Source organism: Cornus florida, unplaced genomic scaffold (genome assembly GCF_030987335.1).
Source record: "Cornus florida cultivar Cherokee Brave unplaced genomic scaffold, ASM3098733v1 CherokeeBrave_3.0.0_Hap2_Chr03, whole genome shotgun sequence".
NCBI lineage: Eukaryota > Viridiplantae > Streptophyta > Magnoliopsida > Cornales > Cornaceae > Cornus > Cornus florida.
Genome location: NW_026775573.1, coordinates 29,415,100 through 29,441,280, shown reverse-complemented (window position 1 = coordinate 29,441,280; position 26,181 = coordinate 29,415,100). Strand labels below are relative to the sequence as shown.

At 37.6% G+C, this 26,181-nt stretch overlaps 2 pseudogenes; one reads left to right on the top strand and one right to left on the bottom strand.

The window, feature by feature from the left end:
- Positions 1–259: 259 nt before the first annotated feature.
- LOC132302012 (small nucleolar RNA R71) lies at positions 260–358 on the bottom strand (annotated as a pseudogene).
- A 22,534-nt stretch (positions 359–22,892) lies between these two features.
- On the top strand, positions 22,893–22,992 carry LOC132301922 (small nucleolar RNA R71; annotated as a pseudogene).
- The last annotated feature ends 3,189 nt before the right edge of the window (positions 22,993–26,181 follow it).

Below are 26,181 nucleotides of genomic sequence, written 5' to 3'. Positions count from 1 at the left end.
AAATGCTTCCTAACTATCATGGACTTCCAAGTGAAGAACCTTACAAGCATTTGGATGAGTTTCTTGAAGTATGTTCCACCGTAAAATATACGGACATGCCGGAAGAGGTTTTAAGACTTAAACTTTTTCCATTCACCTTAAAAGACAAGGCAAAGTATTGGTTTAGCAATCTTAGGCCTTTTTCAATTACTTCTTGGGCAGATATGCAACAAGAGTTCTTGAAGAAGTATTATCCGGTTTCTAAGACCAATGCCATGAGGACCTCAATTCGAGAATTTTCGCATAGGGATGGAAAAATGTTTCATGAGGCATGGGAACGCTTCAATGAATTGTTTAAGAAGTGTCCACATCATGACATGCCCAAATGGTAATTAGTTCAATACTTCTTTGAGAGCTTATCAGACAACTATAAGGGCATGGTTGATGCTTCCATAGGTGGCTCATACATTGATAGGCATGAGGATGACGTGTGGCGTCTCTATGAAAGCATGAGTGAAAATTCTTTGCATAAAACATTATCATCCAAGAATGGTAGAAATTCACAAGGTAGGAAGAGTGTTGGCTTACATTAAGTCGACCATTCAAATGAAATAGCCGCCGAAATGAAGTCTTTATTTCAAAGGTTTGATCAATTTTTGATTAACCAAAACTCGGCGAACCAAGTATCTTCCTTCCCCAACTATTCTCATCGTGCATCAAATGAAACATGTATGACTTGTTCTAGTGTTCTTCATTCTACTTCTCATTGTCCTCACGGACAAATGCAAAGCGAACCTACTGAACAAGTCAATGCGGCTTTTGTGAACCAAGGGAACAATCCTTATGGTACTCATTATAATCCAAGTTGGAGGAATCATCTGAATTTCTTTTGGAAAAACCAAGGAGAGGGCTTAAACCCTTCCTAAGGCGGTTTTCAAGGGAAATACATTCCACCTCCACTTCAAAACCAAGGATCCTATGGTTGTAGACCCAATCAATCACAAGGGAATCAATTTGCTAATTCTTATTTTCCCAACCAATCTTATTCCCAAGGTAATACTAGAAGTCCCGCCTTTGAAGAGAAAGTTTTGAATGCTTTTGGCACTTTAGAGGCTAACACTCAATTGCTTCATTCTCACTTTCAATCTATTGCAAAGCTAGAAACCCAAGTAGGGCAAATAGTAAGCACTCTCAATGCAAGAGAGAAGGGAAAGATGCCTATAAATGCCCCACCTAAGCAACAATGTGTTGTGGAAACCCATTCCTCATCAGAAGGCCACACCATTGAACATGTTAATGCGGTGACTACCTTGCGGAGTGGTAGGATTGTGGACAATCAAGTTGGAATGTCTAATGAAGAGAATGAACCGGTGCAACCTCAAGTTGTCACCCGTCCCGTTTCACATCCCATTCCTCCTTCATTGCATATACATGATCTTGTAAATGAGAAAGTTTTAAAAGATGTGTTTGAAAAAGAAGTTTTGAAAAATGATGTTGAAAAGATTTTATTGAAAAATGATTTGAAAACTTCTTGTGTTGAAGAGAGTTCAAAAGAAAATTTTGAAAAGTGTTTGAACCAAAGGTTCCATTTCCGGATGCCTGAAAAGGATCCATTTCAAAAGACAAGCAAAAGGCAAAAACCAATGAAATCATGGAAATGTTTAGGCAAGTGAAAGTTAATCTTCCACTATTGGATGTAATCAAGCAAATTCCGGCTCATGCCAAATTCTTGAAAGACTTGTGCACCCAAAAGCGGAGGAACAAGAGCCAAGCACCAAGAAAAGTGGTTTTGACCAAGCAAGTAAGCTCAATTTTGCAACATAACACTCTTCCAAAGTTTAAGGACCCTGGTTCACCCACTACATCATGCATTATTGGTGATCATATCATTAATCGGGTGCTTCTTGACTTAGGAGCAAGTGTTAACCTTCTTCCATATTCGGTTTATGTCAAATTGGGCTTAGGTGAATTGAAACCGATGTCGGTAGTTTTGCAACTTGCCGACCGATCCTTTAAGAAGCCTAAGAGTATAATTGAGGATGTTTTGATAAAGATTGACAAATTATTCTTCCCGGTTGATTTCGTTGTCATAGACACGGAACCGTTTCCCAATCCTAAGAGCTAAATTCCCGTTATCCTTGGCCGTCCTTTCGAGATAATGAAGATCTCATTTGGCCACATGAAGGTGAAGTTGAATATCTTTAATCCTACACCTAATTCATTTAACAAATATGAAGGAGAAGTCAATGTTGTAGATGAATGTCATGATCTTCAATGCCAAGGAAATGAGCTTTTGTGTAAAACCAAAACTTCCAAAGGATCATCTTCAACCTTGCATTCTAAAAGTCTTGTTTCAAACTCTTGCTTTGAAAGGGCATGGAAGCCCAAAGGTTGTAATTGCATAGACAAGGGACTAAAGACTTCTTTTGAGCTTAATCCAATAAGTTCTTCAAAGAACCATTTGTTGGGTGCAGTTCAAAGCATCTATCACCCAATAAGGAGGGGATGCATTATAAGATGTTTTATCTGGGCTAAAAGAGCCCAATGTCTTGCTAGAGACGTTAAAGACTAGCAAAAGCATTTGTAGGGTGTCAAAACCCTATTCCTCCCCCATTTCTATCTTTCATTTCATTTATTGCGAAGTCTAGATACTTGTTTTTGGTTCAGATGCATTTCAAGGAACTTTGGTGAGGATTGCATAAGCTTTCATGTCATTAATGAGCATTCTGCATAGTTCAATTGATCTCAAACTTGAGTTCGATCGATAGAACTCTTCTCTGCATCCATCACTTAGAAAAATTTTCGAACTACAGAAACCTGCATCCAAATCACCTCTCTGTCCCATCGTTCGAACCAACTCCAAGATCGATCAAGAGACCTTCGATCAATCCAACTTCCAAGTTCGATCGATCTCATGACTCAACACTTAGAAAAATTTTGAGCCTGCATCAACCAGCATATTTCAGCTCTTTGTCTGATCGTTCGAAACATTCCAAGATCGATCTAAAAATTCTTCGATCGATCCAACTTCCCAGTTCGATCGATCTCATGTTTCAACACTTAGCCAAATTTTTGAACCAAAAACCTGCATATATTTGCTCTCTGTCTGATCGATTGAACTCTTATTTCGATCGATCTCAATCTTCATTTCATTATTTTAACTTTATTTTGACTTTTCAAATTTTTAAAAATCCAAAAAAATTTTCATTTTTATTTTATTTTATTTCATTTTACTTTATTTTATTTTATTACATTTTTAGAAATCCTAAAATATCTTAATTAATTTTTAATTATTAAGTGTTTATTCAAAAAAAAAAAAAAAACCCTTTGAAGAGAGTTCATCAAAGTTCGATCGATCACAGTTGAGTTCGATTGATCAAACTCTGTCAAGAATGTTTTTAAAAAATAGAATCGAGGGTTCTCAAGATCAATCATTTAGATCGATCTCACCCTCTCTCAAACCCTAGACCCTCTCGTCGCTGTCACTGTGCATCATTATCTTCCCCTTCTTCGGCAAGCCCTCCGGTGTCATCAAGCTTCCCGAATCACTCTCTCTCATCTCGATTTCATCTCTCCCTCTTTATCTCTAATTTTCTCTTCGGTTGAGGTAAGAACCGAGATCTACTTTGAAGCTTGATTTGATTTGATGCATACATGTTCTATATATTTGATTTAGGATGCTTAGATGATCGAATCCACCATTTTCGAAGCCTCGAAGCACTGTATTTCCATATATATATATATATGTGTTGCTTCGTGTATATATACTTTGCATATTTTCGGATTTTGATCTCATTTTGGGAGTTTGGGCTTTGATCAGTGATGGGGATTTGTTAATTTGTTGTGTTGATGGGCCCACGAACACGTTCGTGTGGGCCCCATGCTTCCAAGGTCACAGATCTGTGACCTTTGGATTTTTATCGTCACACAGTTCGATCGATTGAACTAGTATCTCCGATCGATCTTGAGAGATCGATCAAACTCATGTATTCAATCGATCGAAGTAGTGAGATCGATCTCACTTACCTTCGATCGATCGAAGTAGTGAGATCGATCTCACTTCTTTTTCTGATCGATCGAATTTCACAGATCCTACATATACGCTTCATTCATCTTGTATTCACTTCATGATATCATATCTATACCCAATGCCTGTGATATTCCACATTGGATGCATTTCATTCTTATATTGCTTGGCATACTTCACATCCTATCACTTGCATGGATTTATGTCATATATGTTTTGTCTATCCTATCTGACAAACATGTTACTATTGTGCCTTTAATTCATTATTCTAACACTTAATCCCATTGCAAGATTTCCTTTTTGCAGACCATGACTAAGAATGACAATTCTTCCACTTCAACCACACTTGAGGCTCATGATCAAATATGTCGTTTAGAGGAGCACCTTAAGAGTTTGGAGGATATGCTGGTTGCCCTTAGAGCTGACATTAGTACCCTTCGTCTGAATGTGATGGCTGCCATTCGAGCTGACATTTCTCGCCTTCGTACGGAGATCTTGACTGCCATTCGTGACTTAGCCAGGGAGATCCACGGAGCTCCTTTTGCCTGAGACTCCCAGTCTCTTTATCTTTTTATGTTCTCTATCTATGTTATGTGTCTGCTACACTTATGATACTATTATTTTTGCAGCCGGGTCTGTTGGCTTTGACACTGGATGTATTACACTTTATTGTTATTTTTATCTATGATGGATGTTGTATGCTTTTATTGATAGATCTGTTCTTTTAACTCCATTAGGTGCATCACAGTGACTTCAGTGAGAGAGTGCTACCCAATTTCTAGGACCACCCTTATACCTCTCTCATTTCTTTATCTGTTTATCCCATTTACACTTGTATGACCACTGTGCATTGATTATCCCATTTTGTTATCTGATAAGTTTATCCGAGTGCCAATTTTCAGGAGCACAGTTCATCCCAAGTTTGGGGGGGCAATGCCACCCACTTCGGATACTTCAGTCCCGATCATTCTTACTTAGTTGCACTGGTATACTCTTTCCTTTGTTCTCTTTGCATATTGAGGAAATTGTGCAATTTAAGTTTGGGGGGAATGGTGCTCTACAGTGTTAGTTTTAAATTCAAATTTTTAGCATGACTTGTGTATTTGAGGGATATTTCTATGATTAGTCCATATCAAGCTATAATTTTGATCTTTTGAGGACTATATTGCTTAAAATTTTAAATTGCTTGACTTGAGAGTCCAATACTCCTTATATGCCTTATGAATGCCATTTAGGAGTAAATTTTTTGAAAGATTGATATATTGTTTGCACTTGTGGTCCACATCATCTTGATTTTGTGATTGTTTTAAGATTCATTCTAGGATTCTACACTAGCACCGACGCACACTAGCATTCATTTGTGGGGTACATGCTTTGTTAATTATTGAATTGGTTATATCTCAATTGAGCTAGTAGTGCATTGAAAGCTTTTATTCTTAATAAAGGTGGATAACAACCCCTTTTCACTAAGTAGCCGGGATTCTAGCCTCATCAAGCACTGAATTTCTTGCGCCGAAAGGTGGAGGGCCCAAACTCTAGGTTAATAATTGAATTAAAAAAAAAAAAGTTGCAAAAGCAATATAAAAGTGTGGACTTCTCCCAAAAAGGTGAGAAGTAGGAAATGATTAGATGGTTGTTGTCTTAATTTGTAGCCTAGTTGATTTGAGCTAGCAAGTTCATAGGGGTATTTGAATGCCTAATGCCCTAAAGCCATCTGGTTTGGGAGTCATTGACCTAACGCTTGACCTCATGAATCAGTAGAAAGCTTAATAGATCAACACATTGCACTATACTTCCATCTTTGATCCTCAAAAAAAAAAAAAAAAAAAAAAAAAAAATCGAGTGAAAAGAATAAGCATACCTAGATGAATAAAGCTTTAATAAAAGGTCCACTTTATGTCTTGATGATCGGTACTAGATTTGTGTGCTAGTTTAAGGGTAAGGATGTGATTAATTCTTTAGTTGGCTTAGATAGCAACACATTTGATGTCGGTCCACTCAAAAGGATTCTAGAGTTGTTTTGATTTGCATAATCATTTTCTTGATGTGTGGAGGACCATACTTGCTTGCTTGATGTTGAAATTTTGGGAGATTGCTTGGAAATGTTTGAAACATTGCATACTTGAGGTAGTTTTCTCCCAATACTTGTTTGCAATATTGGTGCCTCTTTTGAAAGAATGAGCTTAATGTTTGTGGGTACCATTTCTGGAAACCCTCACGAGACTTCACTCGTCCACTAGGGGTAACCTAGGGGTTTGAAAGGCTTCTTGCATATAGTAAGTGCAATCGTGTTCCCTACGAAAGTGGCATTATCTATTTATTGTTTTCTAGATTTATACTTGTATAGTTGTTTATTTCATTCTTTTACTTTCTAGTTCATTGCTAGGGACTAGCAATATTTAAGTTTGGGGGTGTGATGAGTACTGAAAAGTGCGTATTTAAACCCCTGAAGCTTAGACATTCTAGTACCTTTATCTATCTTACTTTACCATTTTAGATTGATTTCGTATTATTTTCATTTTCAGGCACTTATCCCGAAAATAAGCTAACTCAGCCAAATAAGAGCTTAATTGAAGCAATTCTGGGATTAAACAAAGAAATGAGCAAAGTAGAGAAAGAAGGAAGCAAATGAAGCCAAATGTGGCAAGCAGCAAAGTTCAATCGATCCAAGTTCAAGGTTCGATCGATCGAACAATGATCGATCTCAGCACTTCAAGATAGATCCAAGCCTTGACCCAAAAACATAAAGTTCCAAAAGTTCGATCGATCCAACACCATCCTTCGATTGGTCGAACACTTTTGTCCTTATTCAAATGATTGACCCTATCCACAACTGTACCACCGACTAACCACTTTTGTCCTTTTCCCATAAATATCTCGGATTTGTCTTTTTCAAAAAAGCTCAGCCAGTTGAATCGATCCAGCCTAAGTTCGATCGATCTCACTTACTTTTGATCGATCCAAGTTCAAGGTTCGATCGATCGAACTTCCTCCAGTACGAAAAAGTTAAAATTTCATCTCATTGAAAGTTGTCATTTATCCAATCATTAGGGAATATTGTGTGCACGAGCCCAGCTCATTTTAGGTGTCATTTTGACCTACCTATATAAGGATAAGGATTGCTTTTACAAAAGGGGGCCAACATTATTTTCATATCATCTCTTGGAGAGGAAGTTTAGAGGAAGAGGAGGCTAGAGACACCATTGGAGTTCTTCATCAACAAGGAGCAGATTTCAACCATGGAATTAGCCCTTGAGGGTTAGAGCATCATCACCATTTAGACATCCTCTTGGGGCTAAAGCTAACCCCAAACATGCTTTCTATATCTTAATCTTGTGTATTATTGGGGATTAGTGTTGTAATTGATGTTTTGACACCTTGATATATATAGATCTTGTTTATTTAATGATTTATGTGGTTTAATGCTTCCAATTGATCATTTCATTCTATCCATATGTCTATGTATGCTAGAATTGGTGTTCATGTGCTTGTCTCTAGATTTTGTGTTATTGATGCATGTCTATGTGTATTGATGCTATAGATTTAGAGATTGTCAAAACATAGTGCTTAAAGGAATGCTTTTGTGATTCTCTTGATGGTTCATGCTTATCTCTTGATGGATTGTGCCTCTTCCTTAGTTTATTTTCATGCTAGTAGTGTAGATGTAGGGTAGTTGTAGTGTATTGTTAAATGAGAGGACAATTTATGCTTGTTGTTTGATGATCCAAGCTTTTGAATACCAGTAGTATATGTCTCAATCCTTGTGTTGTATTTGGATTGTGAGCTTAATGAAAGGATTAATGACTTGTTTTGATTTATTGTGGCTTTCACATATTGTTTAAACAATATATGCTTCATTGCTTAGATATATTATGCCTGTCACATAATGTTTAGACAATACATGCTTAACTAGTCATCCTTGCTTGTTGAATCAATCAAATACACGCACACCAATATTGCAACACACCATTTGCCCTCATTAATCACTTGTTAATGATATAAAAATGCATTGCTTGGTGGTGATCTCTAAACCCTAAGGTCTCTCTCTCTTAATTACTCTTAATTGCATTCATTTACTATCACTTAGTTTAATTTAGTTGCTCTTTAATCAACCAACCAACCAATTGTTTGATCACTCAACCTACTAGCTCTAATTGTTATTCCACGACATTGCTCAATCCCTATAATCCCTTGGTACGACCCCTTCTCACTCATACTATATAGTATAGGTGTTAAGCGGTTTATAGATTTAAGTATGATGCCCACTTGACACTAATTTCCAAACTCAAAGTGTTGTGCACTCTGCCCCTGGGTACTTTTTTTAGTACCCTTGGGTACTCTACACCTGGGTATTCTGCCATTGGGTACTCTGCCGCTGGGTACTATTTTTGGTACCCTTGGGTACTCTGCCCCTGGGTTCTATTTTTGGTACCCTTGGTTAATCTTTCCTTGGGTACTAAAAATAGTACCCTTGGGTACTCTACTCCTGGGTACTATTTTTGGTACCCTTGGGTACTCTGCCCCTAGGTACTTTGTTCCTGGGTACTCTGTCCCTGGGTACTATTTTTAGTACCCTTGGGACTCTGCCCTAGGGTACTATTTTTGGTACCTTTGGGTAATCTTCCCTTGGGTACTATTTCTGGTACCTTTAGGTATTCTTCCCTTGGTAAGGGAATAAATTGTACGAGCTTCACTTAGCTCATCATTCTTTTAATAAGGGAATTAAATTTTATGAGTTTTACTCAACTCGTCCCTTTTGTAAGGGAAGTAGGTTTTACGAGCTTCTTTCAGCTCGTCCCTTTAATAAGGGAATTAGGTTTTATGAGGTTAACTCAGCTCATCCCTTTAATAAGGGAATTAGGTTTTATGAGCTTCACTCAGCTCGTCCCTTTAGTAAAGGAAATAATAATACAAGACACTTGTTATCATCCCTTGTAATACGGGGATATTGATTACGGGATTTATTCAGCCCGGGTCCTTATAATACAAGACACTCATTATCATCCCTGGTAATACGGGGATATTGCAACTTTAATAAAGGGTTATTTTTTATGAGCTTCACCTAGCTCACCCTTTTAATAGGGGGATGTTTTGCCCAAGCTTTATATGATTGCCCTTTAATAAGGGAGTCAAAGTTTTGCACTTTCGTGGACTTATCCTTTATACTTGCCTTGCTTTATGGCTGTGGTGGTAGTGACCCGTCAAATTTGAAGTACATGTGACTAAGCTTGGTTCCAGGTTGAAAAGACCATCATTGGTGCTTGATGGTTAAAAACCTTATGAGACTACTTTGGACACGGTGGACTGATTGATTGTAGAAACTTCACTGGACTTAGAGTCCTTTCCGGTGTGTAGAGACTTACCAGGTAATAGTTTCGGAGGATCGGGCACCGTTCTTAGGCGACTAGTTCCCCCGAAGGGTCGCTAAAGGAGAGAAGCTAGAAACCCGACTAGCCCGATGTACCAAGGTTGGTACGTCAATCTTCTAAACTTTGTCATCATATGTAAGTCGACGATTGATATCGTGTGATTCACTATTCTGCCCCCGATGGTGGGATCTTGGGTGATGACCTATTTTATAGATGTTTATATAGTGAACGGGGTGCCTGGTGCTGCATCAATTTACAGTTGTCTAAAAATATTAGATTGTGTTAGAAATGATTACTGGAAATTAACCTGCTATAGATTATCAATCCAAAATTCTGTATAATCTGAAGTCGATAGGCAATTCCTGTAAAGGAAGAGAGGTGACGACTGTCGTCTGGTAGGTGGAGGCTTTACTAGTAGGTAGAAACCCCTTTATTGGTAGTGATCTTCTTGATGGGTGGAGACCAGCTTATTTATGTAGGCATAGAAGGACTTGGCCTTAGTCTTCAACGATCAGGCCTTGGTAGTTGGCTGCAGCCAGAAATAGAGTTTGGTTTTAGATGACCAAACCTCAGTAATGAGGGGTCCAAGCATCGCTAGATGGAAAACACCATATTGGACTGCCTGGGTCGATGTGCCAAATTATAATTATTGTCATTGTACACTAGGTGGCATCATGCAACCCATCGTTTTGCCCCTAATATGATGGACAGGAAATCATGATGTAGAGACCCATCCTTATAGAAGAACACGGAAACCTGTTGTTAACTGATGATTTTGGGATGGTTCTCATGATTGGAAACTATCGTCTTACTCTTCGAGCAAAGTCGCGTCAGGATTATTATTTCTTTAGATAACTAATTTTTCCCACAGACGGCGCCAACTGTTGATGCAAAAATCCTCGCGACTCAGAACGACAGTGTTTACCTGCAAAATAAAAGGACGTCATCTCGAATGGCACCAGTGGGGTGCCAGCCGAGGACCCTCCAACGATCAAGTTAGTACTTGTAATCGTATCACATAATAATTATGTATACTCTATCTAGGGGTTTTTTCTCATACCTTCTTTAATAGCTTGGTGCCCTATTTATGGCTGTTGATTGGAACTAAATTGGTTCCGCGGGAGATCCTCTTGTGCGAGATCAGAGGAGATCGTTTGTTGCCAGATTTGTCGGGGGTATGATTTACTCATTTGACTTTCTCAAATTGTACCAAGGTTATCCTCACCCTTTTGAACCACGTCGTCATTCATTATCCTGGATAAGAAATGTCATCATTCTTATCCGATGGAAATCTTTATCTCTAATAACGGAATATGTCGAAGAGGTCTGGCGGTTGGTCAAGGTAGGTTATTTTCCCCTTTCATATATATATATATATAGTCTATATTCTATAAAAAAACTTTGACTAGGAATATTTTTTATCCTTTGTCATGCATAATATATTTTTATCCTTCTAAAATGCGACATACTATGTAAAGATACCATCACCACCTTGTCAGTCGCTATTGTTGAATAAAAAAATTCTAAGGATTTTGGTATCCATGTTGTTCTGATTAGGGTGAGAATCACTTGAAACCCTACTTCTACTTTTACTATCTACTTCAGATGCATTTCTAATGTTAACATCTACATGCTTAATTCAATAAATCATCATTATATGTGTAATTTGTAAGTGATCGAATGAAAGAAATTAAAACTAATTGATATTTATAATGGGTCCAACATATATGAATTGGATCGAATCCATCCTTTAATCATAATGAATTGAGATAGAACAATATACAAAACGGAAGTGAAATTCATGGTGAATAAGGTTGTTGCCGACCCATATGTCTCATATCAACTTGGAATTTGAAGAAATTGCTACATTTAATATATACAATTTTTTTTTTTTTTTTTTTTTAAACCTTAATCAATTGTCTTTCTCTTATTCTTATTGTTATTAATATTATGTTTTGATTATGCATTATTTTATTATATATATTGCTACATTTAATGTATAGAAAAATAAAAAAAACCTAATCAATTATCTTTCTCTTCTTCTTATTAGTCCAAGTTTTCCCAAGATCGAAGCCTTTTTTTGCAAGGTACATGTCACCCCCACCCCCTATTGGTACAGTAATTCATTAATTTTTTATTATATATATATATATATATATATATATATATTTGGTAATTTTTTTGATTAAATTTGAATATTATTATTGTTCTCTCAATATAATAAATTTAATTATGAGGACTATTTTTATATTTGATGTCTTGCTGCAATCGTGAATTTTAATTATTAGGACTGTTTTTATATTTTGTGTCTTGTTGATAGAATCAAAGCATAATCAATATAAAAATATATAATAAATAGGCAATGTTTTAATCTTATTTTTCTCACTTCTCCTTCTCTTTTTAACAGAAATATTCTTCATTTTAATAATTGAATATATATATAGTAAAATTTTCACCTAAGATAATTACGTTTGAAATATTTTAATAAAAAAATAATTAAAAAAATATTTTGTTATGATTTATTACGAACATTGTTTCTGTCACCTTTTTATTTTAAATTCTATATAAATGTTATGTGACGACCCTGGATTTTTCAACCCAGTGTGTCCTTTGATGACCCAATATGGATCCAGAATGCGGAAGCAAAAGATGAAAAAATGGTCTTTAGAGATACAACACGTCTCTAAGACACCAATGCGACACTCAATGAGGTCACGGAACCCAAAGGAAACAAATGCAGAAGTGGCGTCTCAAAAATAGACAAGAATGAACCTAGGGAAAAAATGGTCATTTCTAACATAAAAGTGGGTGCTACCGAGTACACCGTTGGAAAGACAAAGAAAAAATAATGAACTTAGACTTAAAAATCACTTGATTCGGAGTCCGAATGAAGATGATATGGCTAACAGAAGAAGAAGGGGCAAAAAGGTCAAAAGGAGCCAACCCTAGAACATCTAACCGGTTACAAGGCCTTTCTAACCGGTTAGGAGGCAAAAAATCACAACCACTATACCACCCAAGCACATCTAACCAGTTACGAGGAATCTACCATTTGCACACTTGTGCTACAGCTCAGCAAAAAACCTGGCAACAGGGATTTTTCAGCAAAAAATAGATTTTTGAGGCCCTAGATGACATTTTTTGGAAAAATACAAAGAAGAAACCCCCCTCAAAATCGAGTTTTCTATGTGAAAATATGGAAGAAATTGAGAAAAACACACTATGAAATACCCCAAATGCCCCTCCATGAAATCAGGTCATGAGGGTCTAAAAAGCTGCTAAATGTAAAACAGAAAGCTGAACTTCGTGAGGGATTTCCGATACCAAGAAGAAATTTTCTGGAAAAACACAAAAAAGAAACACCCCCTAAAATCATGTTTTCTAAGTGACTATATTAAGTCCTGAATTTATTTCTTGAAGAAAAATCCTAGAATACCCCTAGACCAGATTATGTAAAGAAAAGGCAAAATGAGTCCATAGAAGGCTCATTTCACCAAGGAAGAAGTTTTTCTTGAAAACGACCATGCACGCAAACGTAACTTACCTAATAGGATGTGCTACAATGGTCCATGGCTTAAAAGTATCGCCGATACAAAATATGACCCCCCCGACGGCCAAAATGACAAAAATGAAACTTAGAATGAAAACTTGGAACTCAAAACTATGAAATGGTTTCAAAATACCGTTTAGCCCTTGGCCACACTTCATACATAATTAATGAAACCCTATGGAAGAATCAAGATAGAATTCCCACACCCAATGCAAACATGGTGAAGCAATAACTCAACATTTTTCAATATTTTCATAGCATTCCATGAAGTCAAAAATTACATAGGATACAAATTACACATCATTGGCCTCTAGCCCCATCTCATATATATCAAATACATCATAAAGAGTGTACTCATGTACACATTACATAAATGGAATCAAATATACACATTTTGACAAATAAGGCTGCAAGTGGCATTTCAAGCCAACCTTTACAAGAATTAACACCTTCAAGTCTACAATCATCCAAGCAATGATGAACATCACCAACCAAATTTTCGTACCTGAACAAAACCCAAGTGACTTCGGGGTGAGTAAACAAGTTTACTCATAGGGAATGAGCATGCATCGACTCGATTTCTTATAAATTTTTACATTAACTTGAAACAATTCAAAAAGGATCATTGACGGTCGTCGTCCTACCATAAGCTTAAGAGTGTGTATTTTAGGCGAGGGCCAAGAGTTTTACATTTATAGAAGCCTCTACTACTCTTTCACTATAAATAGAGCTAGGGCGAGTAGGGATCGTCCCAAGGGATTGTGAGGATCGAACAATGTCATGGAATCGTTATTAGGGCTAGTAGGTCGAGTGATCAAACAATTGGTTGGTTAGTTGATTAGAGAACAACTAAATTAAACTAAGTGATAACAAAAGAATGCAATTAATAGTAAGTAATAGAGAGAGAGATCTTGGGGTTTAGAGATCACCACCAAGCAATGCATTTCTATACCATTGATAAGTGATTAGTGAGGGCAAATGGTGTGTTGCAATGTTGGTGTGTGTGTGTTTGGTTGATTCAACAAGCAAGGATGACTAGTTAAGCATGTATTGTCTAAACATCATGTAAAAGGCACAATATATCTAAGCAATGAAGTATATATTGTCTAAACAACATGTGAAAGGTACAATAGATCAAAACAAGTCATTAATCATTTCATTAAGCTCACAATCCAAATACAACACAAGGTTAGAGACATATGCTACTTGCATTCAAAAGCTTGGAACATCAAACAACAAGCATGGATTGTCCTCCCATTTAACACTACACTACAACTACACTACATCTACACTACTAGCATGAAAATAAACTAGGGGAGAGGCACAATCCATCAAGGAATAAGTATGAACCATCAAGAGAAACACAAGAGCATTCCTTTAAGCACTATGTTTTGACAATCTCCAAATCTATAGCATCAATACACATAGACATGCATCAATAACACAAAATCTAGAGATAAGCACATGAACATCTATTCTAGCATACATAGACATATGGATAGAATGAAATGATCAATTGGAAGCATCAAACCACATAAATCATTGAGTAAATAAGATCTAAATATATCAAAGTGTCAAAACATTAATTACAACACTAATCCCTCAATAATGCACAAGATTAAGATATAGAAAGCATGCTTGGGCTAACTCTAGCCCCAAGAGGATGTCTTGCCACTCATGGTGATGTTGCTGCAACCCTCAAGGGCTAACTCCATGGTGGAAATCTGCTCCTTGGTTGATGAAGAACTCCAATGGTGTCTCTAGCCTCCTCCCCCTCTAAGCTTCCTCTCCAAGAGATGATATGAAAATGATATTGGCATCCCTTGTAAAAAGCAATCCTTATCCTTATATAGGTAGGTCAAAATGACACCCAAAATGAGCTGGGGTCGTGCACACAATATTCCCTAATGATTGGATAAAGGACAACTTTCAATGAGTTGAAATTTTAACTTTTTCGCACTAGAAGAAGTTCGATCGATTGAACCTTGGACTTGGATCGATCGAACTGGCTGAGATCTATCGAACTTTGGCTGGATCGATCCAACTGGTTAAACGTTTTGGGAAATGATAAATCCGAGATATTTTGAGAGATATGTTTGAGAAAAGGACAAAAGTGGTTAGTGGGTGGTACAGTTGTGGATAGGATCAATCATTTTAAGAAGGACAAAAATGTTCGATCGATCGAAGGGTGGTGTTGAATTGATCGAACTTTTGGACTTTATGCTTTTGGGTCTAGGCTTGGATCTATCTTGAAGTGCTGAGATCGATCATTGTTCGATCGATCGAACCTTGAACTTGGATCGATCGAACTTTGCTACTTCCCACCTTTGGCTTCATTTGCTTTATTCTTTCTCCACTTTGCTCTTTTCTTTGTTTAATCCTAGAATTGCTTCAATTAAGCTCTTATTTGGCTGAGTTAGCTTATTTTCGGGATAAGTACCTGAAAATGAAAATAATACGAAATCAATCTAAAACGGTAAAGTAAGATAGATAAAGGTATTAGAATGCCTAAGCTTAAGAGGTTTAAATACGCACTTTTCAGCGTTCATCACACCCCCAAACTTAAATATTGCTAGTCCCTAGCAATGAACTAGAAAGTAGAGGAATGAAATAAACAACTATACAAGTATGAATCTAGAAAACAGTAAATGGATAATGCCACTTTCGTAGGGAACACGATTGCACTTAGCATATGCAACAAGCCTTTTAAACCCCTAAGTTACCCCTAGTGGATGAGTGAAGTCTCGTGAGGGTTTCCAGAAATGGTACCCACAAACATTAAGCTCATTTTTTCAAAAGAGGCACTAATATTGCAGACAAGCATTGGAAGAAAACTACCTCAAGCATGCAATTTTTTAAACATTTCCAAGCAATCTCCCAAAATCTCAACATCAAGCAAACAAGTATGGTCCTCCACACATCAAGAAAATGATCATGCAAATCAAAACAACTCTAGAATCCTTTTGAGTGGACCGGCATCAAATGTGTTGCTATCTTAGCCAACTAAAGAATTAATCACGTCCTTACCCTCAAACTAGCACACAAATCTAGTACCGATTATCAAGATAAAAAGTGAAACTTTTCTTAAAGCTTTATTGTTCTAGGTGCGCTTATTCTTTTCACTCGATTTTTTCTCCTTTTTTTTTTTTTTTTTTTTTTTTTAGGATCAAAGATAGAAGTATGGTGTAATGTGTTGATCTATTAAGCTTTCTAGCGATTCATTAGGTCAAGTGTTAGGTCAATGAATCCCAAACCAGATGGTTTTAAGGCATTAGGCATTCAAATACCCTTACGGACTTACAAGCTGAAATCAACTAGGCTACAAATCAAGACAACAACTATCTATTCATTTCCCACTTCTCACCTTTTTGGGAGAATTCCTCACTTTTTATTACTTTTTTAACTTTTATTTTTTATTTTTTATTTTAAATTCAATTATTAACCTAGAGTTTGGGCCCTCTACCTTTCGGCGCAAGAAGTTTAGTGCTTGATGAGGCTAGAATCCCGGCTACTTAGTGAAAGGGGTTGTTATCTACCTTTATCAAGATTGAAAGCTTTAAATGCACTACTAGCTCAATTGGGATATAACCAATTCAATAATTAACAAAGCATGTACCCCACAAATGAATGATAGTGTGCGCCTGTGCTAGTGTAAAATTCTAGAATGAATCTCAAAACAATCACAAAATCAAGATGATGTGGACCACAAGTGCAAGAATGATATCAATTTTTCAAAAACTTTACTCCTAAATGGCATTTATAAGGCATACAAGGAGTATTGGACTCTCAAATCAAGTAATTTATAAATTTTAAGCAATATAGTCCTCAAAAAATCAAAATCATAGCTAAATATGGACCAATCATAGAAATATCCCTCAAATACACAAGTCATGCTCAAAATTTGAATTTAAAACTAACGCTGTAAAGTACCAGTATATCCTCAATGTGCAAGGAGAACAAAGGAAAGAGTATACCAGTGCAACTAAGTAAGAATGATCGGGACTGAAGTATCCGAAGTGGGTGGCATAGCCCTCCCAAACTTGGGATGAACTGTGGTCCTAAAAATTGGCACTTGGATAAACTCATCAAATAACAAAATGGGATAATCAGTGCACAGTGGACATGCAAGTGTAAATGGGATAAACTGATAAAGAAATGAGAGAGGTATAAGGGTGGTCCTGAAAATTGGGTAGAACTCTCTCACTGAAGTCACTGTGATGCACCTGATGGAGTCCAACATACAAATATGAGAATATAATCATATGACATCCATAGAAAAAATAGATATATAAAAAATAGATAAAGTGTAGGTACAACAAAAATATCAAAGCCGACAGACCGGCTGTAGAAATAATAATGTATAGTGACAAAGGTAAAGTATCAAAAGGAGAGAGGCATCATGAGATAGAAGGGAATGGGAACTCAGAAGGATGAGGTAAGATGGGCAGGTCTGGCTCTGCGGATGTCCCTGGATAGATCTTTGAACATGGTCGTGACATCCGTGCGGAAGGCAGCAAAATCAGCTCTGTGGGCGGTGAGATCAGCTCGGATGGCAACAACAACATCCTCAAGCTTCTACAGACGTACTCCAAAGCCGGGGGTCATATTTGGAGCCTTAGGCATAGATGAATTAGAAGAAAGCTCCTGAGTCTGCTCCTACTCATGAATGGGCGACCTGGCTAGAGAGTCCTGCTCTGCGTTGTCTGTAGGTCACTCTAAGTCTATGTCTAAATACTCGGTAGCTGGATCGACTGGTGCATCGTTCGCTGCGGGATGTGCTACTGCTACCTCTGCTGGTGCTTGTGCCTCTGCCTCCTCTAGCTCTAACTCCCTTGCAGCCACTACCGCGTGGTCCTGCAGTCCTGTAATAATAGAGCGGTAGCTCTTATTCCAGTCCTTCCTGAGGAAGTGACAGGAACCTCTCTCGGGGTGCTCCCGCGGATGGATGGGGTAGCGTTGATCGATGAGGATCTGGGTGATGAAGTGGCTGAAAGGAAGAGACTTGGCCAGTCCGGGCGTCTCTTTGCTGATGTACTCGTCATACAGCTTCCTCATCACGCTCTAGATGAGTGCGGGAATAGACACCCAATGCCCGGTGTAGAAGGAGTAGAGTGCTGTCAGATAGTTGCCCCTCCTCTGAATCTTATGTCCGGCCATGTATATGTTGCGATAGAGAACGGAATCGGTAAACCAAACGTCATCTGGAAGGAATGTCCAAGTGGCGAAGGTCTCGCCACTGGCATGGTGACTTGTAAGAAAAACTGCCATGTCGGCATAAGAAGGCCTGAATAGCCTCGGATATGTCTCCTGAAGCTCTGGAGGACATCTGTGTGGATAGCCGCAAGAGCAGGCTAGAGAGTCCACTGTGATGGTGATTGAATGGCCATCGATAGCAGTGACCATCTCGGCTGTGGTACGTGGGGATGGTCGGAGGTTCTGGTAGAACAACCGTACCAGTCGTGGGAGATCAGCTTTATAACGGGGGCAAGAATAGTGGCCAGGCCCTTCTGTATGATGTCATGGTAGGCGGATCAGGTCAGCACCGATCTAAAGAAGAAGGCTGTATCGAACTCCGACTCATGGTCAATCGTTATGTGCGCATATCGAGGCGGGGGCCTATCACGCCCCAGATGAGCGGGCTGAGGTGGTATATATGAATGCTCAGCTCCAGTCTGCGGTGGAAATTGTGATGGTGTGAATGCAGGATGAGCCGCAGAGGTGGAAGGGGTATGTAGTCATCCTTAGGCTCATGAAATGGTGACTGCGGTGGGGTAGCCTGTGCTGGCTCCTGCTGTGCATAAGAGGGCTCTGCTGGCTCCTTTGTCCGTGGCCTAATATGTCAGGTTGGCCCGTGTTGCCTATTGGCAACGGTCTTCCTCTTAACCATGGCCTACAAAAAGAAAAAGAAAAACTTGCAATGGGAGTTAGTGCAAGAATAAGAAATTTTAAGCACGATATAAAAGCATGTATGTCAAGTAAAATAGACAAAACAAATATAACATGAATTTATGGAAGTGGTAAAATATGAAACATGTTAAACAATGTAAGTATGAAATGCATCCAATGTGGAATATCACAGGCATTGGGCATAGATATGATAGCATGAACATCAGATATGATAAATGAAGTGTATGTGTGAGATTTGTGAAGTTCGATCGATCATAATAAAAAGTGAGATCGATCAAAAAAGTTGGATCTATCGAAAGTAAGTGAGATCGATCTCACTACTTCGATCGATCGGAGACATGAGTTCGATTGATCTCTCAAGATTGATCTGAGATACAAGTTCGATCGATCGAACTGTGCGATGTTGAAAACTCAAAGGTCACAGATCTGTGACTTTGGAAGCATGGGGCCCACACGAACGTGTTCATGGGCCCAACAACACATCAAATCAACAATACCTATCACTGAACGAGGCCCAAACTCCCAATATGAGATCAAAATCCAAAAATATGCAAAATATATACACGAAGCAACACACATATATATATGAAAATACAGTGCTTCGGAGCTCAACAATGGTGGGTTTGATCATGTAATAAGCATGGATTCGACATCTAAAGCATGGATACATGAAATCTAAGCCGAAATCAAGCATGAGGTCATGGATCTTACCTCAAATGGATGGGAAGAGATGAGATAAAAAGAGGAAGATGAAATCCGAGATCTGGAAAGATAAAGAGACGATTGAAGCTCATTGATTTCACCGGAGGTTCACCGGAAATGATGATGAAGATGGGTGCACAGTGGCGGCGATAAGAGGGGTTAGGGTTTGAGAGAGGGTGAGATCAATCTAAATGATCGATCTTGAGAACCCTTGATTCTATTTTTAAAAACATTCCCGACAGAGTTCGATCGATCGAACTTCAATTGAGATCGATTGAACTTTGATGAACTCTCTTCAAAGTATTTTTGGATTTTTGAAAATTTTAAAAATTGCAAAATCAAAATTAAAAATTGGAATTAAAATTAAAAATTGGGAAATGAAGTAAAATAAAATAAAATATTTTTGGTTTTTTTGGTTTTTTTTTTTTATAAATTAAATAAACAATAATAATTAAAAACTAAATAAATTAAAATATTTTTGAATTTTTGAAAAATAAAATAAAATGAAATAAAATAAAATAAAAATGAAAATATTTTTGGATTTTTGAAAATTTGAAAAGTCAAAACAAAGTCAAAATAATGAAATGAAGAACTAAGATCGATCGAAACAAGAGTTCGATCGATCAGATAGAGAGCAAAAATATGCAGGTTTTTTGGTTCAAAATTTTGGCTAAGTTTTGGAACTTAAAGATCGATCAAACTTGAAAGTTGGATTGATCGAAGGACTTTCAGATCGATCTTGGAATGTTTCGATCGATCAGACAGAGAGCAAAAATATACAGGTTGATGCAGGCTCAAAATTTTTCTAAGTGTTGAATCATGAGATCGATTGAACTTGAAAGTTGGGTCGATCGAAGGCCTCCTGATCGATCTAAGAGTTGGTTCGAACGATGGGACAGAGAGGTGATTTGGATGCAGGTTTTTGCAAGTCGAAAATTTTTCTAAGTGTTAGATGCAGAATGGAGTTCGATCGATCGAACTTAAGTTTGAGATCGATCGAACTATGCAGAATGCTCAATAATGACATGAAAGCTCATGCAATCCTCACTAAAGTTCCTTTCAATGCATATGAACCAAAAACAAGTATCTATACTTCGCAAAAAATAAGATGAAAGATAAAAATGAGGGAGGAATAGGGTTTTGATACCCTACGAATGCTTTTGCTAGTCTTTAACGTCTCTAGCAATACATTGGGCTCTTTTAGCCCGGATGAAAGATCTTATAATGCATCCCCTCCTTGTTGGGGTGATAGATGCTTTGAACTCCACCCAACAAATGGTTCTTTGAAGAACTTGTTGGATTAAGCTCAAAAGAAACATTTGGTCCCTTGCCTATGCAATCACAACCTTTGGGCATCCATGCCCATTCAAAGCAAGAGTTTGAAACAAGATTTTGAGAATGCAAGGTTGAAGATGATCCTTTGGAAGTTTTGGTTTTACACAAAAGCTCATTTCCTTGACATTGAAGATCATGACATTTATCTACAACATTAACCTCTCCTTCACATTTGTCAAATGAATTGGGTGTGGGATTAAAGATATTCAACTTCACCTTCATGTGGCCAAATGAGATCTTCATTATCCCCGTCCTACAATTGATGTTGGCATTAGCGGTTGCCAAGAAAGGACGGCCAAGGATAACAGGAATTTGGCTCTTAGGATTGGGGACCGGTTCCGTGTCCATGACAACGAAATCAACCGGGAAGAAGAATTTGTCAATTTTAATCAAAACATCCTCAATTATACCCCTAGGCTTTTTAATGGATCAGTCGGCAAGGTGCAAAACTACCGACGTCGGTTTCAATTCACCTAGACCCAATTTGACATAAACTGAGTATGGAAGAAGGTTAACACTTGCTCCTAAGTCAAGAAGCACTAGATTAATAATATGATCACCAATAATGCATGATGTAGTGGGTGAACTGGGGTCCTTAAACTTTGGAAGAGTATTATGTTGCAAAATTGAGCTTACTTGCTCGGTCAAAACCACTTTTCTTGGTGCTTGGCTCTTGTTCTTCCGCTTTTGGTTGCACAAGTCTTTCAAGAATTTGGCATAAGCCGGAATTTGCTTGATTGCATCCAATAGTGGAAGATTAACTTTCACTTGCCTAAACATTTCAATGATTTCATTGGTTTTTGCCTTTTGCTTGTGTTTTGAAATGGATCTTTTTAAGGTATCCGGAAATGGAACCTTTGGTTCAAACACTTTTTCAAAATTTTCTTTTGAACTCTCTTCAACACAAGAAATTTTCATATCATTTTTCAACAAAACTTTTTCAACATTATTCTTCAAAACTTCTTTTTTAAACATATTTTTCAAAACTTTCTCATTTACAAGGTCATGTATATGCAATAAAGGAGGAATGGGATGTGAAACGAGACGGGTGACAACTTGAGGTTGCACCGGTTCACTCTCTTCATTGGACATTCCAACTTGATTGTCCACAATCCTACCACTCCGCAAGATAGTCACCGCATTAACATGTTCAATGGTGTGGCCTTCTGATGAGGAATGGGTTTCCACAACACATTGTTGCTTAGGTGGGGCATTTATAGGCATCTTTCCCTTCTCTCTTGCATTGAGAGTGCTTGCAATTTGCCCTACTTAGGTTTCTAGCTTAACAATAGATTGAGAGTGAGAATGAAGCAATTGAGTGTTAGCCTCTAAAGTGCCCAAAGCATTCAACACTTTTTTTTCAAAGGTGGGACTTCTAGTATTACCTTGGGAATAAGATTGGTTGGGAAAATGAGAATTAGCAAATTGATTCCCTTGTGATTGATAAGGTCTCTAACCTTGGGATCCTTGGTTTTGAAGTGGAGGTGGAATGTACTTCCCTTGAAAACCACCTTGGGAAGGTTTGAGCCCTCTCCTTGGTTTTTCCAAGAGAAATTCGGATGATTCCTCCAACTTGGATTATAGTGAGTACCATAAAGATTGTTCCCTTGGTTCACAAAAGTTGCATTGACTTGTTCATTTGGTTCATTTTGGACTTGTCCGTGAGGACAATGAAAAGTAGAATGAAGAACACTAGAACAAGTCATACATGTTTCATTTGATGCACGATGAGAATGGTTAAGGAAGGAAGATACTTGGTTCGCCGAGTTTTGGTTAATCAAAAATTGATCAAACCTTTGAGATAAAGACTTCAATTTAGCGGCTATTTCATTTGAATGGTCGACTTGATGTAAGCCAACACTCTTCCTACCTTGTGAATTTCTACCATTCTTGGATGATAGTGTTCTATGCAAAGAATTTTCACTCATGCTCTCATAAAGATGACACATGTCATCCTCATGCCTATAAATGTATGAGCCACCCATGGAAGCATCAACCATGCCCTTATAGTTATCCGATGGGCATGTTATGATGTGGACACTTCCTAAGGAATTCATTGAAGCGTTCCCATGCCTCATGAAACGTTTCTCCATCCCCATGTGAAAATTCTCGAATTTTAGGTTCTCATGGCATTGGTCTTTGAAACCGGATAGTACTTCTTCAAGAACTCTTGTTGCATTTCTGCCCAAGAAGTGATTGAAAAAGGCCTAAGATTGTTAAACCAATACTTTGCCTTGTCTTTTAAGGTAAATGGAAAAAGTTTGAGTCTTAAAACCTCTTCCGGCATGTCCGTATATTTTACCGGGAAACATACTTCAAGAAAATCATCCAAATGCTTGTAAGGTTCTTCACTTGGAAGTCCATGATAGTTAGGAAGCATTTGAATGGTTTATGGCTTAATTTCATAATGATGTGCTCTAAATGGAGGCAATTGGATGCATGTAGGTGCATTATACTCATTAGGCACATAATGGTCTCTTAAAGCAAGAGGTGGATTAGCTACTTGAGGTGCAACATGAATACCTTGGTTTTGAATTCCTTGATTAATGATGGGAGGTTGTTGAGCATACATTGGCCTTGGCATTCTATATGGAACTTGGCCTTGTTGTTGTGGTGGTTGGTGAATGAATGGTGTGATACCCCTCGGATTCGAGACATGGGTTGATCAGGCCCAGACCCAAACCTGAGGGGATATCAAACAATTTAAGTATTTTAAAGCGAACACAGATGACAAAAAAAATTAATAAAGATAGAATAAAGTTGAAAGAAATAATAATAATAAAACCCTCCATGTATAACTGAAAAATGAAACTCCAATCCTCCAAAACTTCAAGATTACAACTTGGGAATCCACTGGTGGACCCCTAACCAAAAGTTTAACTAAAACTGAAAACTGAAAATAGATAATGCTACAAATATCAAGAGAAGTCCTACGTAATCAGATGAATGTGAGACTGTCCTTGACAAGAACGATTAAGCTCTAAGGTTGGAACCGTCCTGTACCTGAAAAGAATAATAAAGGAGTGGGTCAGACCCACGAGCAAGTTCTAATCTAACTGCAATCCATACAGTGACCCGATACGCAGATACACCGTAGACACCTCACAATATCTATCTAGTCCATACGTATAAATATATCCACACTAAGGGACATTCACTAGTCTATAATAGGGGTCTCAACCTGAATAGAAGGCAACATGTGAATACGCACCCAAAGGTGGGCATGAGTACCTAGACCTAACAGGGTACACCTCAACCTATTATAACCAGCTACGCATCCACCGCATATACGCACCCTAACCAACGAGTCTAAGACTCAAGCTCAGCTCATGGTACCATAAACATATATATAAAGTCCATCCAAATCCAGGGTATGTAGTTCAAATATTTAATAAACTGACATACAACAAGCCAACTAGTTAGTCACTCAACTTATTCAGTTGATGTGACTTAACTACCATCCATTAATCCTGGAAGCCACTCAACTTAGTTGCAGTTGATATAACTTAACCAAGATTAGGATTCAATATTTATAAATCCATTCCTTAAATCCGTTAGGTTAGGTTTAGGCGTTTTGAGCTAAATCGTCCCTAGTATGTCACCATCCCATACCGGTGCATACAATCATCTATATCCAGGTAAATTACAATGTATACATAATGAACAAGTAATTTACAGTTCAAAACCACTATCCAAATAATTGCAGAAAAGTATTTAAAGTTTCAGCAATTTAAATCCAAGAATTAAACCATGTAATTGCAGGAAACGGTTTAATAGTTTACACAACTAGCATTCAAAGCATGCATAGACCCAATCCAATATATCAATGACTTTATCATGCATTTAAAATAAATTCTATAATCCTATTATAGTCCAATAAATTGCTAAATTAATCTAAACAACTTATTTTGTCCCATCCGATAACAGTGTACTAAGTTATATGCTTTTATACTATTTCATCTTTTATCTTAGAGACTTAAACCATGCAACAATAAGTTTAATCACACTTAGAATCAAGTATTTAGATCCTCTGTAAAGTCCCCACAATCCATTAGAAACATCCAAAGGCTCAAACAGTGCCTAGAATACCAAACAGTGCCTTGGAAAACTAAAAAAAAATAAAATTAACCGTAAATTGAAGAGGGAGCCTGCTCCAAATTTTGGGAGTAGGCTCTTTCAGCCTAGAGCCGGCTCTAGGAGTCCTTGGAGCTGGCTTTACTTGTTGTGGGAGCTAGCTCCCACATCCATGGAGCCAGCTCTCTCCTCCTTTGAGAGCCTCTATCCCTGTTGCTTCGTTTCAGTCCGTCTGCTCCCTCTCTGATCAATTCCTACCACTCTGTTGGTTTCTAAAACTAATCTTAGGAGTCTTAATTGAGTCTAGAAGCATCCCCAAGGTTGCTTACAATAAATTTGAAATCAATTACAGAGTTTAAACAAAGCCATTTAAACTAGCATTATTGATGAACAACACTGAAACTAATTTGCAACGTCAGTTCTATTCCAACCCCTCTGTTCTTCCTCTAATTTAAATTTGAAGGTCTTATATTACATCTAGTAACCATTCAGGCCTTGGTTGATTTCAGTAAGATTCAAATTAAAAAATTATAACAGTGGGACGTTATGCCAAAACAAAGACTAGAACACATAAATGACATAATGGTTTTACAGATAAACTTTTACAGTTAAAAGACCCTCAAGTAAACAAATACAAATCATGCATGGTTCAATTAATGGCCAATTAATCCCTTAGAGGTTATCTAGGTGCACAGAACACAAGCCAAAGGGAAGGAGGAAGATAAGAACTTACCTGCACAGTTTTGTAAACAAAACCTTGTCGCCGTTGTTCTAAGCTTTCCGACGACCATTGCAATATAGTCTAGCCTTCTGTGACTTCTGTTCCTCCCTTCTCCTAAGCCTAATCTTGAAGCCTCGGTTGGAAACCTTACAAACTTACTCTGCTCTCTCTCAAAGCCTCACTCTGTAACTCTCTGTATCTCTGTTACGTGAGTAGGGTTTTTCCAACCCTTAATACAGATTATAACTATGTATATATAGGCGTAAAAATCCTAAACCCTAATCCTTGTTTAATTAGAGACAGAGCCCTAATTCTAATCCTAGTCGGCATATGAAACTTTCTCTGTTACCATAGTGCGGCTTACCTATACGTGAATTGCAACCCAAAGCTAACTGTAACTTAAACTATAATTAAATTAAAATCCAATTAAATAACTAAATACACTTAACCAATTAATTCCAATTAAATAACCCAATTAAACAATTAAAAACATTTAAACAATAAATTCCAATTAAAT